General features: G+C 40.9%; 1 pseudogene; it reads right to left on the bottom strand.

Moving 5' to 3' along the window:
- Positions 1–14579: 14579 nt before the first annotated feature.
- On the bottom strand, positions 14580–23729 carry LOC117450691 (zinc finger protein 716-like; annotated as a pseudogene).
- Between the last annotated feature and the right edge of the window lie 1115 nt (positions 23730–24844).

Raw genomic sequence — 24844 nt, 5'->3', positions numbered from 1 at the left:
TCTTTTTATCTTTGTGTTTTTGGGGCATACATAAAATAAAACAAAAGTCTAAACACGGATAAAAAAAATATCTTAAGAAAACTATAATAACGTAAAAAATATAGCAATATTTACATCGAATATGGTTGAAATATACAGTATGTATACCTGTAGAAATAAAATAGGAATAATACAGTGTATCAATAGAGTATCTAAGGAATGCAGTGGGGTAGTGCGAGTACAATATGTGCACATTGTACAGCTGTACTGAAAAAAACATGTATACAGTATAATAATATTCAATGGGTAGACTAACAGTAGATCTAATTTCAGTCTGAGTGAAAGAGAAATGGTGCAAATCACTTTATTAAATATTTCAGCAGCAGATGTCCTGTCTCTCAGTGACAGAAAAAAAGTCGTTTTAAAGGGCCCATGTCATGCTTTTCTGGTTATTACCCATCCCCTTTTGCGTTATGAAGGTTTTTATGCATGTATTGTTTGTAGCCTTGATTTAACCAGGTGAAAGCCCCTTGATCAAAATATCTCTTTTTCAAGGGTGACCTGCAGCACAATGTAAACGGGTAAAACTCCAACACAGAGAAGACCTGTCTGTGCTGCCCCAGAACGCCTTGTTGGGGATTTCTCTTTCTCCATCATTTGCTTCCTGGGTTCTGCGACGTGTTTTAGTTTACAATCTTTAGTTTAGTATAGCTTAAAGGGGCTCTATTCTGATTTGTTGGGTTCTCTCTTTCCTGTAGTGTGTTATACAGGTTTTTGTGCATGTAAATGGTCTGCAGAGGCTGAAATCCCTGTGTTCCCTCCAGAGGCACTTTCTCTGGGAAAGAGCTTTTTGAACATTAAAGCATCACATTACAGTAGACGTACAAAATACAAATGTGAACCTGAAAATTAGCATAATATGAAAAAGAAAAATAATAAAATCATTTGAGTTAACAGGCTCTTTCGGTAAAATCTAGCCCGGACAAAAATGTAACTTGTTTCTTAGGTTTGCCTGTTTTTCTAAATATAGAAAAACTATCAATTGTCCAGCTTGTCAAGGCTGTTGGGTCAATAAATGTGTAACTACTTTTTGCTTTTCAGCTGATCCTAAACAAATAACAGCGCTGCCGGGCACGCATCAATCAATCAATGTTTATTTATATAGCCCAATATCACAAATGTTACATTTGTCTCAGTGGTCTTCACAGTGTGTACAGAATATCAGTATGACAATACGACACCCTCTGTCCTTAGACCCTCACATCGTACAGGGAAAAACTTCCAAAGAAAAGCCAGTTTAAAAGGGAAAAATGGGAGAAACCTCAGGGAGAGCAACAGAGGAGGGATCCCTCTCCCAGGACGGACAGACGTGCAATAGATGCCGTGTGTAAATTGAAAAGATAATACATTTGCAACATAGGTAGTCCAAATGTTTGGAAATGCATGTGTGTATAATAGGAAGATGAATCCACGAGGATATCCATCCAGGACCACAGCCACGACTCAAGATCCAGGGCTCGCGATCCAGGACCGCAGGATCATCCATGACTCCGGATCCCAGCGTATATAGACACCAAAAGAAAGACATTTGGGGAAGCTGGGTTAATCGGAACATGAGTGTACACGGGTATAGACAGAGAGAAGGAAGAAGTAAGATGTCCCCCGACAGACTAAGCCTATATCAGCAAAACTAGGGGCTGAATCTAATCAGCCCTAACTATAAGCTTTATCAAAAAGGAAGGTCTTAAGCGCACTCTTAAAAACGGATAGGGTGTCTGCCGCCCGAACACAAACTGGAAGCTGATTCCACAAATGTGGAGCTTGATAAGAAAAGGCTCTGGCTCCCATTGTACTTTTAGAGATTCTAGGAACAACCAACAACCCTGCATTCTTGGAACGCAATGCCCTAGTAGGACAGTAGGGTATAATGAGTTCTTTAAGGTAAGATGGCGCCTGCCCATTAAGGGCTTTGTAGGCGAGAAGAAGAATTTTAAATTCTATCCTGTGTTCTATAGGGAGCCAGTGTAAGGCAGCCAGAACAGGAGTAATGTGGTCCCTTTTCCTAACTCTGGTTAGTACACGAGCCGCAGCATTTTGAATCAGCTGAAGCGACTTGACTGACTTCTTGGTACTCCCTGATAATAAAGAGTTACAATAATCCAGCCTAGAAGTAACAAATGCATGGACTAGTTTCTCTGCATCATTTTGAGGCAAGATATGCCTGATTTTTGCAATGTTACGTAGATGGAAGTAGGCGGTCCTTGAAATTGATTTTATGTGGGCGTTAAAGGATAAATCCTGATCAAATATAACACCAAGATTCCTTACAGTCTCACTGGAGGCCAAATTAATGCCATCCATAGTTAGTATATCTTTAGATAATTTGTTTCATAGATTCTTCGGGCCAACTACAATAACTTCAGTTTTGGTCGTGTTTAACATCAAAAAGTTTTTTAGGTCCTTAAGGCAGTCTTGAATTTTATTTAGATGATTAATTTCATCAGGCTTGATTGATAAATATAGTTGAGTATCATCCGCATAACAATGAAAGTTTACAGAATGATTCCTTATAATATTGCCTAACGGAAGCATATATAATGTGAACAAAATAGGTCCGAGCACTGAGCCCTGTGGCACTCCATGGCTAACTTTGGTTTGCGTGGAAGATTCATCGCTAACACGTACAAACTGAGAGCGTTCAGATAGATAGGACCTAAACCAGCCTAAAGCAGTTCCCTGTATGCCAACTAAGTGCTCTAGTCTTTGCAATAGGATATCATGGTCGATAGTATCAAATGCAGCACTGAGATCGAGCAAAACAAGAATAGAGACAAGTCCCTTGTCTGAGGCTATTAGACAAGCATGCTACACTGCCCTGTCCTCGTAAGAAAGGAGATGTAACGTGGAGTTGGTTTAACCAGCATAATGGTAAACTGCCTCTTGTCACTATAGAAAAGGGCAAAGTGAACGTCATTGAAAAACGCTTTGCTTTTGGATCAGATAATTCACTGGTGACATTACACACTCTTGAAACAATGTGTTTTTGTAATAACTACTATATATATTTGAATGTAATGAAGGATCCTAACATGGTGCACCCTGAAGCTGGATATAAACCAGTCAAACAGAGAAACAAGGGACTGGGTAGTGACTCAGGACAGGAGGGAACCACTGCAGAACCAGAGAACTTGTTACTTGTTGGACGGTTTTAACCAAAGCGACTTACATACTCAATACTGTGGGGTGAAGTGTCTCAGGGACACAACGACATGCTGACTGCAGTGGGGTTTGAACCTGTGCTCCCCTGATCCCAACACCAACGCACTGCACCACAGCCTCCCTGTAATAATTGTACATCTGATTTGTATCCACTTGAGCTTTTTTACCTGTGTTTATGTTGTTGCCATCCTTCATACTGAATCAATGAAGGTGAATGGTTGCTCAGAAAAAGTCCTAAAGAATCCAACTGGGTTCAATAGCTGGATCATTCCTGTTCTTCTTCTGCAGTGGAGTGAGATCTTGTTGTTGTTGTTGTTGTTGACTTGCATAACAACAAATGTTAGTTTACAAGAAGTCATTGATACCCTAACATTTGATTCATAACTGCTGATGACAAATAAATCCTGGGGTCTACAAAAGTGAATGTGTTTCATGCATCTGATTTGTATCCACTCGAGCTTTTTTACCTGTGTTTACCTTCGTTTATGCTGCTGCCATCATTTATACTGAATCAATTAAATATGTTGCCAGAAAGGTCAAACTTTAGGAATACAGAGCAGTTCTTATCATTTCATAACCATAGCCGAGGAGGCAGTGCAAACTAAAATACAATATTAGTGACAAAAAACAGAGCCATCAATTTCTTTGATATTCTAGGCGTTAATTATCTATTTATTATATGTGAATACTTGTATGTACATAATTGTACATCATTTGACTGTAACACTATTGTAGAGGCTAAGCCAACGCTTTAAGCCTCTGAGGATCCGCTTGGTGGGTGTAATTGACGCACACAAGTTTGGTAAAAGGTCAGAAACAAAGTCTCCAGTTCGAAACTGGCCATTTATCTTCATTTTTACTGGTTTCCATTTTACTTGCTTCTTTCCATATTCACCACACGGTGTGTGTGTGTGTGTGTGTGTGTGTGTGTGTGTGTGTGTGTGTGTGTGTGTGTGTGTGTGTGTGTGTGTGTGTGTGTGTGTGTGTGTGTGTGTGTGTGTGTGTGTGTGTGTGTGTGTGTGTGTGTGTGGTCAAAAACTGTATGGGCCTTCCGACAGAACCTCTCACCAACACACATGTTCCTACCTTTATACCCACAGTTAATCGGCTCCTACACACCAGCCCCTAACTGATAGTACAGGTATCAATTGAAAACAATTAAGGAGCCAAATGTAAAAATCATTTTTCAATACATAGAAATGCACATCCTACACTTCCTGTGCTAAACATAGTTTAGTAATAGGTCGCACAATAATGTTGGTCTTGGTCTGTAGCTTGACAGAGCGCACCAGTCCTCCTTTGTCAGGAAAAACCTCCAATACTTTGCCAAGAGGCCAGGAACCGCGGGGAGCTGAGGAATCCATGATGACTACAATATCACCAGCGACTATATTCCTTTGGTTCCACTTCTGCCTCTCTTGTAGCAACGGCAGGTATCCTCGCAGCCAACGCTTCCAAAATAGATCAGAAATGTACTGAACTTGTCTCCAGCGACGTTTCACATACATGTCAGATGGTTCAAACAATCCAGGTGGCAGAGCTGGTTTCCCTTTCCAAAGAAGAAGATGATTTGGTGTTAGAGGCTCCAAATCATTTGGATCGTCAGACAGCTTGGTGATTGGCCGATCGTTAAGAATGGCTTCAATTTCACACATGACTGTATGGAGTCCATCATCATTCAACATCTGTTGCTGCACAACTGAATTGAGGACGCGCTTTACCATGCGTATCAAGCGCTCTCAAACACCACCATGATGAGATCCTGCTGGTGGATTAAAACTCCAGCTGAAATTAGAGCTCCTTGAATCTTCTCATTATTCAATGCAGCGAGGGCCTCTCTTAGTTCTCTTTCTGCTCCAATGAAGTTGGTTCCATTGTCTGACCTCATACGAACAACTTGAGCTCTTCTACTGATGAAACGTCTTATAGCATGTATGCATGCGTCAGTGTCAAGAGAGGGTGCAACCTCCAAGTGAACTGCTCTACTTGTTAAGCAGGTAAATATCACTCCATAACGCTTGCAAGTAGATCTGCCCCTTCTGATTTCCACAGGTCCAAAATAATCCACTCCAACATTGGTGAATGGAGGTAGATCTGGAATAATTCTCTCCTTTGGAAGATCTGCCATTTCTTGCTCCATAGCTCTTCCATTGTAACGTCTGCAAAAGTGGCATGACAATATGATCTTCCTTATGGCAGAGTTAGCACTTGTTATCCAATATTTTCTTCTCAAAGCAGACAGTGTATGGTTTCTACAGCTGTGCCCTAGTAGTTGATGAATGTCCTTGAGGATGAGTGTGGAAATATGCTGCTCTTTGGAGAGGATCAGTGGATGTTTCACCTCCAAAGGCATTGCTCCTTTGCTTAGCTTGCCTCCATCTCTTAGTAGTCCATCTTCCAGAATCGGATCCAGCTTGTCGATGGAACTGTGTCTGCTCACTGTTCCTGTTTCAGATGTTAAAGAAGTGATTTCATCCTTAAACCTATGCTGCTGACCGTAGCGTATTATAGCCAACTCAGCTTCCAAAAGATCTTTAGGTGTCAAGATGTGACTCTCCGGGTTGACTTTGGGTTTCAGTCTTTTCACTTGACCAGCTTGTGCTTTCTTTTACGACTCAACTCCAACAGAATTGTCTTCAGCCTGAGAAGCCGACACTTTGAGCCTTTTCCAGTCTGAGAAGTAAGTCATGAGCTGGTCTGTTGCATCAAGTGATTCATTGACTATGATATTAACCGAGGTATCTTTTCTGACTTCTGGGTCAACTAAATCCAATATGACATCACCGCCATAATATGTAGGCCATTCCTCTTCAGATTTGACAAGAAACGTGGGACCCTCAAGCCAACTGCGGCTCTTCAGAAAGTCAGGGATCTTCATTCCTCTGGATGCAGCATCAGCTGGGTTGTCTTTGGTTCCAACATGCTTCCATTGACATGGTCTTGAAACCTCTCTTATGGTTGTGATCCTATTTGCCACAAATGTGTGGAAACGCTTGTCCTCGTTGTTAATGTACTTCAGAGCTGAAGTACTGTCTGTCCAAAACACAGACTCATCCAAATGAAGTTGAAGCTCTGATTTTAACATCATATCCACTCTGGCAGCCAGAACAGCAGCTGTTAGTTCCAGTCGTGGAATGGTCACCATTTTTATGGGTGTAACTCTAGCCTTTCCGAATAGGAAAGCAACATGAACATCGCCTTTGCAGTTCAGTAGCCCGATGTAAGTTACAGTCCCGTAGCCATTTTCACTGGCATCAGCAAAGTGATGTAGTTGAGAGTGTATGGGTTCACCGAAGTCCTTTGGCTTCATACATCTGTCCACTTTGAGTGATGCCAACAACTTAATGTCCTCCAACCACCGTCTCCACTGTTGTATGATATCTGGTGGAATGGCATCATCCCATCCACATCTTCTCCTGCAAAGCTCTTGTTGCATTATCTTGGCTGGCAAAGTGACTGGTGCCAAAATACCCAAAGGATCATACAGCGAGCTTGTTCTGGATAGCATGCCACGTCTGGTTAGAGCCTGCCGTTTCACTTCCATCTTAAACTTAAAGGAATCTGACTCGACGCACCAGAGTAGTCCCAAAGGTCTCTCAAGAGGAAGATTGTCTCTATCCAGATCCAGGTCCTTTAGCTCTTTAGCCTTCTGCTCTTCTGCGATTGTCTGCAAAACTGCCCGACTATTGCTGATCCATTTTTTCCAGCACAAAACCTCCTCTTTTACAGAGAGCATTAAGATCTTCAACCATTTGTATTGCTGCCTTCTCTGAACCCAAACCCATCAAACAGTCATCCACATAGAAATTTCGCTTAACTGCTTCAACAGTCTCAGCAGAAAAGTCAGACTTGTTGTCGTCAGCAGTTTTGCTTCGCGCATAGCTAGCGCAACTGGGAGAAGAGACAGCCCCAAACAGATGCACCGTCATTCTGTATTCCTGGATCTCTCTGGTGAAGTCTCCCTCTGGCCACCAGAGAAAACGAAGGAAATCTCGGTCTTCTTCTGTGACTTTGACCTGGTGAAACATAGCCCGTATGTCGCCCATGAATGCCACAGGTTCCTGCCTGAAACGAGTGAGAACTCCAAGCAGTGAACTGGTGAGGTTGGGACCTTGATAAAGTACATCGTTTAATGATGTTCCTTTAAAATGTGGCACCACAGTCAAACACCACTCGGAGAAAACCTTTTCGTGGATGGTAAACACTGTGGTGCGGGATGTACCATCATTTTCCACTGCCACAGTGCTGCTGTGTTGGTACCTGTTCAGCATAACCCTTTTCAATCACTCCATTCAGAAAGCTGGCATATTCCTTATGCAACATTGGGTTACTCACAAATCTTTTCCTCAATCCAAGTAGCCTTTGCTTTGCCACTGCAAAGTTGTTTGGAAGAAGGACATCAGGTGTCTTAAGGGGCAACTTCAGCCTATACCTGTTGTCCGCTCCCGCCGCCACTGCGTCAGGCCGTTGTGTCCTTGGGCAAGACACTTCACCCGGATTTGCTCCTGTGGGTATTGTCCACAGTACATGTATAATACCAATGTATACTTGTAAAAGCGCCTCGATGACCTCGAGGCGTGAAGATGGACGGTGTGGCGCAGTGCGCTGTGCAATGATCATCAGATCAAGGGGTGAAACCCGCCGCTGCTGCGTCTGTAAAGCCGGTGGGTCCTTGGGCAAGACCCTTCACCTGAACTTGCTCCTGTGGGTATTGTCCACAGTTTCTGACCATTGCATGTATGATGTGCAATGTGTGTATATGTAAAGCGCTTTGAGTCATTGATAATGCGCTATAATAAATGTAAGGAATTATTATTATTATTATTATTATTATTATTATTGTCCTGTAGTGTTGCAGATGTATTCATGATTTCCATAAATGTTTGGTCTTCCCTTCACATCTCTTTTTCCTCTGAGGGCTTTTCATTAAAGTCATGATTATACTGACTGCTAAGCATGAGCTCCAATTTGGAAATAGAAATCCTTTTCAACACAACAGAAGAAAGCTCCATGTCAACATCGCTGCCATTGCTGCTTCCATGTAAAGGACCATTGATGACCCATTCCAACACTGTTCTTATAGTGTATGGGCCATTTCCACAACTGTTGACAATTTGCCAAGGTTCCAATATCTTGGGAGCGTTGGTTCCAATCAACATGTCAACATTGGCATTTATGCTGGGGATATGAACTTTTGACAAATGATTCCACCTCTTCACATCTGCGGCTGTAGCAATGTGTTCTTTGGTTACTGGCATTTGCTTCTGTGTGAGGACTTCTGGAAGGGAATAAAAGTTATTTTCCTCAGGACCAGATACCTCCATCCCAGATAAGGAGTAAGCTGGAACAATCTTTTTCTGTCCCATAGTCTTCAAAAGAAAATTAGTTATTTTTCCTGTGATGTTTAATCTGTGCATGAGATCTTCTGAGCAGAATGTGGCTGTGCTTCCAGGATCTAAAAATGCATAAATCTGTATAATCTCACTTCCCTTTGTAGACTTGATCGGCACTGGAATAATTGAAAGAATGCAGCCATCATTTCCGGCCCCTGTACGTCCACATGTCTGAGGGGGGGTTTGTGATTTAGCGGTTTGTCCCAATTCCACATTAGATGTATTTATGTGGAGCGCAGTAGGATGTTGCTTTTCACAAACCTCACAGATCAAGCGTTGTTTACAGTCCCGGCTTGTGTCCAATACACAAGCATCCAAAGCAAATTCCTTTCTCCTTTAGAAATTGAATTTTGTCTCTGCTTCCTTTTGCTGAACTGCTTACATCTGTCCAAAACGTGAGTGTTGTGATCACAACAATGACACACCAAGCTCTCCTGTGGGTTTGAGTTATTTGTCGTTTTAATTCCGACCTCACTCATTGGGAATACTGTAGCGGCAAAACTACTTCCTTTCATTCTGTTCTTTGATTGTGGCTGAAACATGTTGGAAGATTTTATAGCAACTGATTTATGTCCTGAATCCTCGATGTCTCCAAAGATCGGATCAGAAAGGACTCGTACATGTCTGTCAATGAATTTGACCAAGTCAATTAAATGAGCTCTGTTGTTTGAGGCTTCCATGATGTTATGAGCTTTGTTTCTCCATTGTTCCCTTAGTTTGTATGGCAACTTGAAGACAACCATTTTCATATTGGAGGGCATATCCAACTCCTGCATGTACTGAAGTTCTTCCATCACATTACCACATCCACGCAGAAATAAAGCATAGGCTTGTAGTGCTTTAATGTCTTCTGCCTTTGTTATTGTTGGCCAAGCTAGAGCCTTTCCTATGTAAGCAGCAGCGATCTTGTACTCATTCCAAAAATGTTCTTGCAAAAGACCCTTTGCCACAATGTAGCCTCGTTCTGAAGCCATGTGCTGGCAGCTACGAACCAGTTCCTGTGGCTGTCCTTTTGTGAACTAAATAGTACAAGCAGTCGGCTTTGCTGGCTTTGTTTTCCACTCCTTGTTCAAATGCTTTAATGAAAGCCTTGTACTGAAACAGGTCTCCATCAAAGATAGGAATGTCTCTTGCTGGTCGAGACAGTAAACGTTGCTGGTGAACCAGTGCAGCTGTCATTTCATTTTGCTTTTGTATTATCGTGAATAAACCTTCAGGTGGAATTCGATTGATTTGCTGATTGTGATTTTGCTGTTGACTTTCCCATGCAGTTGATTCACCAGTTATCAACCCATGTGATGTTCCCAGATAATGTTGATTTTGTACATAGGCATCTTCCTTAAATGCAAACTGCCTTTCAGCTTGCTTTGGTCCCATGTCCATCTTTGTTGGTTTGCTGGAGGATATTTTCCATGATGTGGAATCATACTCCTTTGCCACGGGGTCAAGTATGTTTAACGATGCCAGTTTCCGTTTTTCCTTTTCCAGGTATGAGTTCATTCCATTTGTTGGTGCAAGAGAGGAACGTCGTGAATGTGAACCCTGTCAAACTGCTAGCCTAGCAGTAGATGCAGCTAGCTCAGTTTCCAAATCAAGCTGTTCCTATCTCCGCTTTAATTGTAGCTCCTGTTCCTCCAGTGCATGCCTCTCAGTTAAACCTGCCATGCGAGCAACAATTGCAGACCTTTCTGCTGTTGCTATAATTTGTGCAGATGAAGTTACTTGACTCTGTACTGCTGTCACTTTTGTTTAAACATTTACCAACATTAGAAACACTGTCATCAGGATTAATTTCATCATTATCACCAGTACCTTCAGTTTCACAAAACCACACCTTGATTTTGACGATAAATTCATCATTGAACATCATTTTGGCTTTAAACCATGTTTCATGTCTTTCCCTTTCATCGTGTGGCAATAAACCCATTAAAGTGTCATGCATAGACCTGGCTTCAATACACTTCAATATAACCATCAAGAGCATTTTGTAACCTTAGTATGTTCACCACTTAACATCAAATCTCTTATATTTGTTCTTAAGTTTTAACTACCCGCTTAGTGCTTTGCACATCACTACAGCTGGCCACGCTATCCAGCTTGCCAGAAGTTGACGCGCTGTCAGCTGCTGGTATGTCCGCAGCGTGCTCCTCCATATTTGAATGTCTTAAAGTCAAACGGATTGTCACAAATCAGTACAATGCAAGCGCTTATTGTTCATCCCTTTCACAACCAATGCATTGGAATTACGCCCCTTATGTGTGTGCACACAACTTAATTCATATGGCCATTTAAACCGGTTGTAGCGCGATACACATACCTCCTTAGATGAACGTTGTTCCGTGACAAGCAGCGAAAAGCTTCCCGGCACCAATCCCCGCGTTGCTCCTGTCGCCTTCCTGTGCAGCAGATGAGCAAACGAGTTGTAGCCGTCCTCCTCTCGGCGTCAGGTGGCTGATAACAGCTGAGCAGCCAGCGTGTTGATGTCCTCCTCCCGGCATCCGGCAGAAGGTGAACAGCCGCTCTCAGCGTTCGATAAACGCAACGAAAAATGTCCTCTTGTTTTAACTCCAAAAAAGGCTAGTTTTTGACTATATGTAGAGGCTAAGCCAACGCTTTAAGTCTCTGAGTATCCGCTTGGTGGGTGTAATTGACACAAACAAGTTTGCTGCCGAATAAAGGTCAGAAACAAAGTTTCCAGTTCGAAACTAGTTTCATTTTTACTGGTTTCCATTTTACTTGCTTCTTTCCATATTCACCACACGATATTACCGTTTACACAATACCTTGTGCTTGTTTGTAATCCTGTGTTTGTGTGTGTGCTCCGTGTTAGTTCCGTGTGGTCAAAAACTGTATGGGCCTTCCGGCGGAACCTCTCACCAACACACATATGTTCCTACCTTTATACCCACAGTTAATTGGCTCCTACAACTATGGTGTTTTCAATTGAATGCACTTTATACAATAAAGTGGTCAGTGCTACAGTAACAGTGAGTCGTGAAATATGAATTAATAAATACAATAATGGGGATTCATTTGTTTATCTAAATATAGGGACAAAGGTAGAGTGCCAGATTACTTGCACAGTACACAATGATCAGGTGACTTTGCCCAAAAGCAAACATTTAAAGGGGACCTATCATGCAAAATGCACCTTTGTACGTCTTTTATACATGAATGTGTCCCCGGTGTTAACAAACGTAATCTTCTGTAGGTAAGTGCCGTTTTTTCCAGCGTTATATATAAAAGCTTTTGTGATTGTAGTCTGTAAGAACGATCAGATATCATCGATCTGTAAGCTACGCTACGCTAATGAGACATGCCGTTTTTTGCAGCGTTATATGTAAAAGCTTTTGTGTGTTTACTTGTTTGCGCACATGAATATAAATGGGGATGTGTTAGGATACAACACTGTGTGTATGTATGCGAGGGGGGACACACACCACGAGTAAAATGGAGCTAAAGCCCCGTTGGTCTGTTGTTGTTGACGAGGCCTTACCTCTAGCAACAGGCTAATTAGTGGCTAGCACTCATTACAGTCAGTCTACTGAGCTCAGCCCCTCTCCAACACATCACCTGCATTGAGTCAGAAACACAGCATGTACGTTACGGTTCAAAACTAACTCAGATTGGAAAAGGCTAAGCAAAGAGCTTTGCTAAATAGAGAGTTTAAGCCCCCATCTTTTGTGATTTCAGACTATATTTATCCAAATAGTATTTTCTCATCCTGAATACTAGTCTACAATGAAAACGCTGAGCGTGCACAAGCCACTATATCCACTGGAAACCCTCTGTATAAACTGCAGTTCCCAAAGGCCAGGAAGGGAGAATGCAAAGCAAAACCAGTAAAGACTGACCCCACATTCCTTAAGTGTTTAAAATATTTATTATACAACTATTTACAAATATAAAATAAAAAAATTAGAAAGAACTTTCAGTTTTTTACATGCATATACTAATCTAAACCACATTTTTTGTTGTGCTTTTTTTAACATTGCACAGGCCAACTTGATGGACCTCATCTTCGACCAAGTCTTTGTGGAACCTGCACCATTATGAGCGACCTGACAGGGAGGAGGTCATCGCCGGGTATGCAACACGGTTCAATTTGGCTACTGTGTGAACCCAACATAGACATTTCGCGGATCAGGAAACTCCCTGCGTATCCTGAGGACAACGCAGGCCGGAAACACCACTCTGATCCTGCGTCCAAGGAAGCCCCAGCACCAGCTCACAAAGCTTCTGTAGGCTAGATACCTGTAACGCCTGAAATCATTAAAAAATATATTTAGTGTCATTTATACAAAATACAAGTACAGTTAGTTTTTTTTTATGGGTTCAAAGAACCGTTGATTTTGACAATAAAGTTCCAAGTTGATATCAAATGCGATTATTCGGATGGGTAAAGAATATTCTGATTTCAAAAGAATAAGGTTGTGTGTGGACTTTTGTTGTCGTACACATGGGTGTGTTATGCCATTGTTGTGTAGTATATAATAGTACATGTTCAATGAAAGATTGCATAAAGCCATATACACCAGTATTTATTTCCATGAACAATATTAGCATTCGTTTTACAATTTCAGTCAAAACAAACCAACCACTCACTGCTCTATTTGCCTCAACTGTAGTCCACCATGTTCAGCTCTGTAAATATTCAATGCATTCTGCAGGGAGAACACATATAGGCACACAGGCTCCAATCCAGTATGGTCCACCATACAGGTTACAGAGTCCTCAAGTTCCTGCATCCGTCTTGACACCTCGTGTGATAAACATATATTGAATGACATGTGAAAAATGTATTCTCTAAACAGACAACTTAGTGAAGCTATCAAAAATGTTACCTGTGGTATCTCCATGCAGCACACATTCTCCGGTTCAGAAGGCATCGTGGCGCAATTTGCACATGTACACCTGTAGAAAGAAGTCAATAACTGAGCTTTTAAAAACACATGAAAATGCACACATTGCTGACAACTGAGGTGTTGTTGGAGTTATACTTTTTATCACCCTAAGTTATTGAACTTTCCAACGGTTGTTGCACGATGTTGGAAGAAAAGGACTGTAAACTATTAATAAACGCAATGAGGCCATTGTATATATGCTGAAAATATGAATGTCTCCCTTTATAAATATATATATGTATCGCTGTTTTTGCGTTACAAGCTCTAAGTTACAAACTGTACACATTACGTCTGTCCGTCCTGGGAGAGGGATCCCTCCTCTGTTGCTCTCCCTGAGGTTTCTCCCATTTTTCCCTTTAAACTGGGTTTTCTTCGGAAGTTTTTCCTTGTACGATGTGAGGGTCTAAGGACAGAGGGTGTCGTATTGTCATACTGATATTCTGTACACACTGTGAAGACCACTGAGACAAATGTAACATTTGTGATATTGGGCTATATAAATAAACATTGATTGATTGATTGCATTCTTGCTAATTAGCCAAAATATGAACGGAATAAGTAGCAAGCATCGTAACAGAGTAAAAATAAATAGGGACAACAGCTTGTCAACTAACCATTCAGAAACGTCCTGCTGCAACAGAGATGTTTGCACCTCCACCAAAACCTCCGCTGCTTCAGGGTCAGTCTCTGGATCAAATTGATAATATGCTTGAACACATGCATTGCTCTGAGATGACATGTTTATTCCACACTCGTAATCACAGCAAGCATGGTAACGTGACTCTCGCAGGCTCATGCCTGCTCTTCTGCAGGGGGGCGTGGTCAGCTGCTGCTCAGAATTTTCAAAGACAGGCTTGGAATAGAGCGAAAATTAGCGAAACGAGGCATGGCTAAAAAATGATCTGTTTGGTATTTTGAAAAATAAAATGTATAAATATACCTTATATAGGTATGGTCATACACTATAGCATGATAGGTCTCTTTTAAGTTGCTTGAGTCAGACTCAGAAATATTAAACTAATTTTAAAATCAGACTCAAGTCATAAGGAAATCCATAAAGATATCTCACTGAAGAAAAGACACATTTTAATGAAATAAGCTTTATTTCAATGAGACTATACAACTACAGCTCTCAGGACATCAGGAGAAGGAAACAGCTAGCTTGGCTCTCATAGTTTTCCCACACTCTTAAACCCACTATGGCTTTTCTCCTGTGTGAACACGAAGATGTGATTTGAGAGCATCTGATCTAGTGAACGTTTTTCCACACTCTTCACACCAGTACGGTTTTTCTCCTGTATGAATACGGTGATGTCTTTTGAGATGACTTGATGTAGTGAAAGTTGTCCCACACTCTTTACAGCTGTACAGTTTTTCTTTAGTATGAATACGGTAATGTGTTTTGAGAGCACCTGATGTAGTGAACATTTTCCCACACTCTTCACACCAGTACGGTTTTTCTCCTGTATGAATACGGTGATGTATTATGAGAGCACCTGATGTAGTGAAAGTTTTTCCACACTCTTCACAGCTGTACGGTTTTTCTCCAGTATGAATACGGTGATGTCTTTGGAGAGCACCTGCTGTAGTGAAAGTTTTCCCACACTCTTCACATCAGTATGGTCTTTCTCCAGTGTGAATAAGGTGATGTAGTGAAAGTTTTTCAACACTCTTCACAGCTGTACGGTTTTTCTCCTGTGTGAATACGTTGATGTGATTTGAGAGCATCTGATCTAGTGAAAGTTGTCCCACACTCTTCACAGCTGTACGGTCTTTCTCCTGTGTGAATACCTTGATGCGATTTAAGATTATCTGACCTAGTGAAAGTTGTCCCACACTCTTCACAGCTATATGGTTTTTCTCCAGTATGAATATGTTGATGTGATTTGAGAGCATCTGATCTAGTGAAAGTTGTCCCACCCTCTTCACAGCTGTACGGTTTCTCTCCAGTGTGAATACCAGGTGGCGCTTTAAAGTTACAGATGTTGTAAAGGATTTGTCACATTGCTGACAGCTGTGGCGTCTCTCTCTTCTTTTCGGTTTCTAAAACAGATGGACAGAGAAAGAGAGAAAGTCAATCTAAAAAGCATAAATACACAAGTTAACACAATAAAAACTCACTTAATATAAACCTTGAGTTAGTAAAATACTACTTATCATCTGTTTGTGTTTATTATATTTGATACAGTAATACAGCAACATGCTAACCACAGTATATACCAGAGGTGGGGAACTCGAGTCACATGACTTGCATATTTTTTGACTTGAGACTTGCTTGAATAACATTGATAAAAGACTCGACTTGTAAAAGAGATCCATGATCTCAAGGGACCTATCTGTCTAAATAAAGGTTTGAAATGAAAATGAAATGACTTGACTTGTGTAGGGGTGTAGAGTTATTTTTTCAAGCACCGGATCGGCAAAACAGGAGAGTCTGTGAACCAGTCTGCCTTGTAGGGCTGTAGCGATACACTAATCTCACGATACAATACACGATATTCAGCCAACGATACGATATATATCACGATATTCAGCCAACGCTACGATTCGATATAATTCGATACACTTATATCATTTTCTGAAAGATTTTAAAGGGACAGTGTGATTTTGGTGACATCTTGTGAGTGTTCCATTGACTTGGATTGAATTAATTCAACTGAAAGCATCAATTATACAATATATGGCTCTGACAGAGAGTCTACAGCTTGCAAATGCTGGACAAAATGAATCAAAAGATGTGGTGAGAAAATGAGTTTCATTTATTGAAACAGTGCAAACTGTAGCTTACAAGCCTTTGAAACGTAAGTACATAAAGTGCAGTATCACAATGGACAATGGAGAATTAAAAGGTGCAGCAGGTGGCCGAACACAGGGGATTTTAAATGGGACTTGTTAGAAATTAAAATCAATGTTTTGATGGCATAAAGTACCATAAACATACCGTCAGTTTAAATGCTGTTTTATACTGAAAAAACAGACGTTCTTGTGCACAACCAGTTGTTAAGCTTTTATTCTGAAAATCCTTCATCTCCGGTTAGCATTTAGCATGTGGCTAATATACCATTTACTATAGAGGTGAATTTAGTCGCGATATGACACGGAGTGTTGCACACCGAAACCTACTGATTTCAACACTACAACTATAGACGTCGAGATATTATTATTGCTGAATATTAAATGAAGGTACAGTTTATTTGAATACGTTTGTTTACAGACGTGGGTAGCATGAGACAACATTCGGAACTACCGGAAATAATACCAGCCGTGAGGTATTTTTGAAGTATTGATTAGAGCGTTTAAAATGTATTAAATTAAAAGTCATGAAAGAGATAAGGAGGAGAAAAGGCGTGTTTAGTTATATATTTAATGTACAATGTCTGAATCCTCTGTAATGCGCAACAACGAACATTGGAGACGTGGAGGGCCGGCCCCCAGTAGCGCCAACCGGCCCACAGAGGATATTTAACAGCTGGAAAGGCGGAGCTTGCTCTCTTCCCTTCGCTCACCGGAGCCAGAACACAGCTGTTTTTCTGACTGAACCATCTTCTGCTTGTAACATTACCGCGCTTTTTATTAATTAAAGTATACATTTGAACCTTCTCAGAGACTCAATTAGTCTCCTTTTTAAAGCTTCTCTCCTGGACGCGGGGATAACGAACACAGTTATCAGACTTAATGTATCGATACCCGCTTTCTCGGAAAACTAAATATCGATATATATCGCAGGATCGATTAAATTGCACAGCCCTACTGCCTTGACCTATGTATTCATGTCTGTGACTCTCACAGTATCTGCTGCGCACAGCTCTTTTATAGAAGGAAAACCTCCTTCACTTCATGAAATCTCTGCAGCACCAGGAGGCAGTAACGTGTAACTCAGCAGAATCTGAGAAGAGCAGCACCAGCTGCAAAGAGCTTTGCCTTTTACTGTGTTTACCTTCATTAGAACAGCTAAAGAGCGACCGCAGGCTGCTACGTTTTAACTACATGCACTAGGGGTGTAACGGTTCACAGAAGTCACGGTTCGGTTCGTACCTCGGTTTGGGGGTCACGGTTCGGTACGGTTTCGGTACAACAAGGAAAAGTAAAAAAAAGTCCCAAATGCATAATTTCTTTTGCTGTTATTTATTTTCAACAGTAGTGCAAGTTTTGGTATGAAAATAAGGAACTCTAACATTTGGAATCATTAACTGTATTACACAGTTAAAAACAAACACAAACAGTAACACACACTCAGATGGCCATATTATTTATAATGGCTGATGTCAAACAAAAAGGTTAAATAAGCTGTACAACTAAAAAGAATGTCTTGAAAATATTAAAATAAATAATAAGAAAGTGTTTCAATCACAATCAATAAAAGGCAATACAGAACTGTACAACATCTCCTGATGTCAAAATATAAAATAAATACAATGATAAATATAAAACAAATACAATATGTATGTGCCCAACCAGTCGATCGCGAGATGTGTCTAAAAATAGAACAACAATATTCTGTTTTATCGTTAAATGTCCTATAACATAATCTTCCTGTGCCAGAATAATGCACTTGAATGCATCAAAGCTTTGTGATTGGCCGGCGTGACCCCATGTGTCGGGGCGTGGCTGGTGGGCAGTGCACTAGTTCGCTGACGTTGTCCGTGGCAACAGGAGTGACAGTCGGCACTCACACAAGACTGCAATTATGGCAGAAGCAAAAAAGCCCAAAATATATCATTTTCACTCCGAGTGGGACGATGATTATTTTTGCATCTATTCCAATTCAAAGTCCATCTGTCTCATCTGCAATGCGAGCGTGGCTTTATCGAAGAAGGGTAATTTAGGAGCGGCATTTCAAAACAGTGCACAAACGCTACGAGACGGAATTCCCTCCTAATTCTGCCCTACGCTCCAAAAGGGGAGGGGCCTGAGAGGACAGCTAAATGCACAGCAGTCCATTTTCACCAGGCCCAACAACAAGAGCAAGGCTGCTCCCATAGCATCTTATCGTGTCAGTCACGTTCTTGCGAAACACATGAAGTCTTTCAAAGACGGCGAAGTTGTGAAAGAAGCTTTCCTGGAGGCTGCCGACGAGCTTTTGGGGGACAGTAAAAATAACAGAAGCATTTCAACAGGTTTTTGATATAATAAAAACTCAAGTTAGATACCGTTATTAATCAGCTGTAAGTTTTAATTTGTTTGAACTTATTCATTATAATTATTGTACAAAATGGTATAAGAATGCAAACTTAAATAGATTATAGTCTATTATCAATTCAGGTTAAGAAACTAGTGTTGCTTGCATCCTATTTTAAAGGCATTTCTTTTTATACTCAAAAAAAGGGTTTGATTCTATTAATTTTGTCTCTTTTATTGCACTTTGGCAGCAGATTCCTGAGTAGCTTCAGATCTGAGTTGTCTTATTAGCAAGCCTAATTTATACTTTTGTAGCAACACTATTTTTATATAATGGCAAAGAAGGGGTTCAGAGTCTTTTCTTTTTTTCCCTGTGTCATATGTGGCAGCACTGTTCAATGTTCCTCTTCAGAGAGGGTCTTCAGTACAGGTGGCTTGTCACCTGCCTGCGCTCATCTCTGAAACCAGACCATGTAAACAGGCTGGTGTTTCTTGCAAAAAATCTTTAAGAGATGACGTGAGCAGCCCTACCAGCATTTGCCATGGTGGCCTAAACATTTTTATTTGGTCGTAAATGGTTCAACATTTATTTCCTGTTACTTCTGGACCATGACGGTTGGCCAGCCTTCAACGTTTAACTGAGTGGAATATGTTGAATATGTTTGACCAAAATGTTGGCTATATGTTAAGGAGTTTTCAGTAGGTTGTGCTAATTTATTTTTATTTATCATATTAATATATGTTTAGTATGGTTTTGGAAATGCGCTCCAACATATTTGTTGATCTTGTTTATTGGTAAAATATTATTTGTTTTAAAGTTCAATAAATGGTCAATGAATAATCGTCCAAATAATCGTGATATCAATTATTGACCCAAATAATCGTGATTATGATTTTTGCCATAATCGCACAGCCCTACTATGGAGCACTTAGACAGAGAGAGAACTGAAAGTCAAATTGAGGGAAGCAAAACTGGCACACAGAGCTTTTGGGAAATGCTTTTAAAGCCAAAGACCCCAAATAAGTGTGGGACACTATGAGAACCATGACAGGGATGACCTCTTCAGCTAAACCTATTGTGACGGACAAGACATACTTGATCCATACCAATTTGCCTATAAGCAAGGAGGTGGTACTGTTGCTACTCTGTTTCATATTATTACTAAACATTCAGATAAACGTCACACCTATGCAAGAGCCCTCTTCCTAGACTTCTCAGCAGCATTCAACACAATACAAGCAGACATCTTGGTGTCAAAAATGGAAGTAAATCCACTGTCCTCACTAGTAGAGAGCAACTTGTGAATAGGGAAGTCCCGATCACCTTTTTTTGCTCCCGATCCGATTCCGATCATTTGATTTTGACAATCTGCCGATACCGATTTTTCCCGATCCGATCTTTATGCAATGCATTAAGCGAAAAAAAAGGTAACAGATAACGGCTGGTCATCCAACTCGCTGAATTCAGCTATCTTGGCTGTTATTGTTTGGCCTTTTCACTGTTCTGGGGCAGTTTCTCTTTCCTTTTAAAAGTTTCTGAAAGTGTCGGTTGTTTCAGTGCCGTTACCCGAGTGGCCGCTGTGTACTCGTCGTGTTGTTGTTGTTGTTTGTTTCTCAGGTGGCGTATTAGATTGGTCGTGTTGAACGTAGCTCTGTTCTTTCCACCACGCGGAACCTCCGCCTTGCAAACATTGCATCTGGCTGTTACACTGCCTTCGCTTTCAATTTTATAATACTTCCAAACTCCTGACATTTTCTCTGTCCCGACTCCCGAGTCACCAGCTGAACGTAGCCTCCTGTTAGCTTACTGCTACTATTAGACACTGCGCCCACTCTGTTGCCAGATTTCAGAGAAATAAGCAACCAGGTCTGAACACAAGCCCAAAAGAAGCAACACAAACATGTAACTAAGTCCTCAGGATGACTTTAAGACGTGAACATGGTCATTTTTGTTTTGTAACATTAAATTAAAAAAATATATTTTATTTAAAAAAAAAAAAGATCCCGATCCCCCGATTCCGATCTTTTGAAAATCACGTGATCGGCTCCGATCCCTGATCACGTGATCGGGACATCTCTACTTGTGAAGGTTAACAAAACCCTTTCATCTGCCATCACAACCAATGTAGGGGCCCCCCAGGGCTGCGGGAGTTCAGCTGTGCTCTTTACCAGCTTCTTTTGATGACTTTACTGAACTGCTGTCTATAGTGTGTATTGACTTTGACCATCTAGTCATTGTTGGTGATTTTAACATCCATGTTGACAACCCCCAGGACAGAGGGGCTAAATAGCTGTTTTGTGTTCTTGATAGCTATGGACTGACTCAGCATGTGACGGAGCTCACGCACAATAAGGGGCACACTCTGGACTTAATTATCTCAAAGGGTCTGAATATCTCTGAGGTTGTGGTGACTGATGTTGCACTCTGATCATTCCTTTGAGAGCTCTATTTCTGTTCACACAAATGTTCAAAAAGAGGTAACCACAAAGCGATACTTAACTGAAAACACTAGGGAAATGTTTACTCCGAATGTTTCTTCCACACTTGCCCCTGCTAACCTCTCAGTAAATGAGCTAGTAGATCATTTTAATTCAAAAATAAAAAAATGTATAGATGCCATTGTTCCAACTAAGGTAAAGGAAGTGACTGGCAAGAAAAGATCTCCATGGAGAAAGGCCATGACCGTGAGAGCAGAAAAAAGAGAGTCAATCCTCTCAGTAAACACAGAGCTGAATCCAGATCAGATGCACGCTGAAGGCTCTTTGAGCAGCTCTCACTGATCCTGCTGTTATGTTACATGTTTGTTTCTCATGTATTGTGTTTGTCTTATGTGTCTATGTTGATGTTACACATGGAGCTGCTGTGACGCAAGTCACATTTCAGACTTTATCTGACAATTAAAGTATTATCGTATCGTATGCAACAACGTTCTAACCATATTGTGCATTCATATTGTATATTTCAAAACAGGTTGTGACCTTTCATTTGGGGATAACAGTGTTAGACATTTGTGAGGTGCGACAACATTAACCTTTCTGTTGGTCGCTTGTTAGCAGACCCTCCACGCGATAGCAGAGCGAACAGGTACAGCAAGCGAGGGATCATTGTCCACGAGTAAATCGATTGCAGATGGCGTCGTGCTCGCGGACGGATACAAACAAAATAATAATGAATGGGTCGCGAAATAGACTTTGGTGGCCGTTAAACCTGGGCGGCCCAAGTAAAGTCGATGTGTGGGAAACCCTGGACTTGAATTTTGAATTGAGCCGTCCCCTATAGATACCATCTCTTTACGCATTAGTGATGGGAATTCTGGCTCTTTTTAGTGAGTCGGATCATTTGGCTCGGCTCACTAAGAGCTCTTTCGGCTCCCAAACGGCTCTTCATGTTACCACAGTTTACCAGAGCCTCAGTTTCTCCAGTTCACGCGCCTGCTCCACTAGCACCCCCCGTCAAGGCTCGCCGGCAGTACACTTTTCTGGCGGTGAAAATAATCCCACCAGACTCCTTTGCCCCTCCAGCAGAGGGATGTCCTTGTCCTTTTCGTCATTTCAAGCAATAACAACTCTTTTGGACGCCCTCGGCTCGAGTTCAGTGCGTTCCGAGCTAAATAAGGGCGTCAAATGACGGCAAGACGCCCGCCTGGCGGAAACGCTGGAATTAGGAATATATTGTGATGAAGTGCACACTGACCTGCGCTCCAGCGGTCTCCTTGTTCTCCTCCATGCTGCTGAAAAGGATAGAAAGGTCAGATAGTTATTAACGATAAAAAGTTATTATTATTAAATCATTATTAATATAATACAAATATTTTTGATATAATTCTTCATAATCTGTGTAGCAATTTACATTCCAATTTACAGCTCAGTTTGTTCACTTTTATTTCATTAAAATGACTTTATTCACATAGAAAGTGACATTAATGGTTGTTTGAACCACGGTTATAACGCTATCTGTGTCATTAACTATCACTAAGTTAACACAGAAGGCAAACATTAGCTAGTGAGACTGTTTAATGTACTCCATGTATACAGTATTTTCTGCATATTGTGTATTCTTTAGATACTCTAGTGCAGGGGTAACTACAATTCAACGAGGTCCAGTTAGAGAAAATGTCCCTGTGCAAGGTACAGAACTTCAAAATGTCTAACTTGCTTTATGAATTAGTGTGATATATATTGAATTAGCTGTAGCTTTTTCAACGTATGCATGTAATCAGCAACTGACTGCCAATCAAATAAAGAAAGTACAATTAAAAAAATAACAATATTTATTGTAAATTAACATTGAACTATACAGATATACAGTAAATAATGTGGATATGTGTAATGTTCCTCTCGGGCTGCATTTAAAAATAAAATAGAGAAAATAAATAAAATAGCTTTTAAAAATATGTGCATCTTAAAATAAAGTGTAGCAGCAGCTTGAGTTTCTCTTTTTCTTTGTTAACCGTTTCACATCATGACTTAACAGTTTCAGCCGATTATAGAACAATATCAGTCTTTACACATCATAACAATTGAACAGTTTTAAAGTTTCTCTTTCCTTCTTATATTGCAGTCCCCCACTCACTTTTTTTTTTTTATTCAGTGCGAGAATTGAGCTGGAGCTTGTCCTGCCAGGAGTTTGTAAATCAGGGCTGAAATGGTGTCAGGGCCATTCTCATACACATGCAGGTGCTCATTGGTTAGCCTGCCCTGCTTTAGTTTTAATCCTGGTCGACTGATCATATTCGGCTTATTTTTTGTGACCTCAGTTCTGACTTGAGAGGGAATGTTTGGTCAAACACTGTGTGTTGTCTCATAGTGGCTTTTGGCACTTTTAATGAGCACTATGGTCTCTGAACAAATGAGAAACACTGGTTCTGTGATCCCAGTGGGCAGGATGAACATGAATGAGTCCGTCCACTCGGGGTTAAAAGCTCTGTTCTCACTGTCCCCTTTCCTCTTTCCTCTTCTTGGAGAGCACCATGTGTAATTATTTGTCTCTCCCTGTCTGCCGCTAACACGGCTGTTCACTCTCCTCTCCGCCTTCTCTCCCTGTATATTATTCTCTTCACTCACTTTCCTCTCCGTCGTGCTCTCATCTCTTCTTCTGTGTTTATCTCCCTGTATCGCTCACTCGTCTCTTTCGCCCCCTGTCGGCAGCGGTTAAAATAGAATCGCCCCGTCAAAATTGAAATCCCCTATTAAAGGTGGGGTAGGTAAGTTTGAGAAACCGGCTCGAGATACCCTTTTTGTTATATTCCATGGAATGCTCTTAACATCCCGATAGCAATTAATATCTTAAGTGCTTTGACAAAAAATCCATAAAAAAAATGCATCTGTAGAAGCCGTAATACTGTAAAAAGTACAACAAGTAGGATGGCCTACCTGCCTGTCAGCCTTCCATCGGGGGACAAACTTATCTCGTGCCCTCATTGGTCATGTGCGCGTTCGTGTGTGTTGGAGGAAGGGCTCTGTAAGGAAGTGGCAGATTTTCTCCGGTTGTGTATTTTCAAATTCTAGCGATCTCGAGCCTGTTTCTCAAACTTAACTACCTCACCTTTAATGTATTGATTATAGGTCCGGGTCCGTATAGGTCGGTGCCTGGGTCTGCCTGTTGCCGACCCCTGTTCTAGTGATATGTGTCCTGTGTGTAAACTTCCTGCTAATGCTTCATTTTTATTATATCTTATTGCATCTTTTAAATATGTTTAACTTGTCTAATGCCTGAAACCACTTCTGCTGTGACACAATCATTTCCAAGTTTAAGATAAATCATTATTTAAATAAACTAAAAAGTATATCTATGTATCTAATGAGCTAAACCGTCGCTTAGCGTTAGCTGCTAACTGAAGAACCCCATTCATTTCAATGGGAAAAATGCAACGTCACGGTGAATGTCGAGTTAGCATATATTTAAAACCATATCTATGGTAAAGAGCACCAACACAACAACTCAAACTGTCTTAAAGACAACTGGTGTAATAGATGACTAACATAAAATCAGCTGAGCATTACAAATAAACTGTTACTCACCCAGAGCCGAACTGGAATAATAACTTTAGCTGTTAGCCAATAGCCATTAGCTGTTAGCCGATAGCTTTTAGACGATAGCTGTTAGCCGATAGCTTTTAGACGATAGCTGTTAGCCGATGGCTTTTAACCTTTATTTAAAGATAATTTGAGAAAAATGTTGGCGCACATTTCAAGTTTTTTTGTGAGTTTCTTTCTTCTAAGATTACAGCT

This window comes from Pseudochaenichthys georgianus, chromosome 1 (assembly GCF_902827115.2).
Source record: "Pseudochaenichthys georgianus chromosome 1, fPseGeo1.2, whole genome shotgun sequence".
In the NCBI taxonomy this organism is placed as follows: domain Eukaryota; kingdom Metazoa; phylum Chordata; class Actinopteri; order Perciformes; family Channichthyidae; genus Pseudochaenichthys; species Pseudochaenichthys georgianus.
Note: the sequence above shows the minus strand (reverse complement) of the source record. Positions and strands in the feature narration are given on the sequence as shown.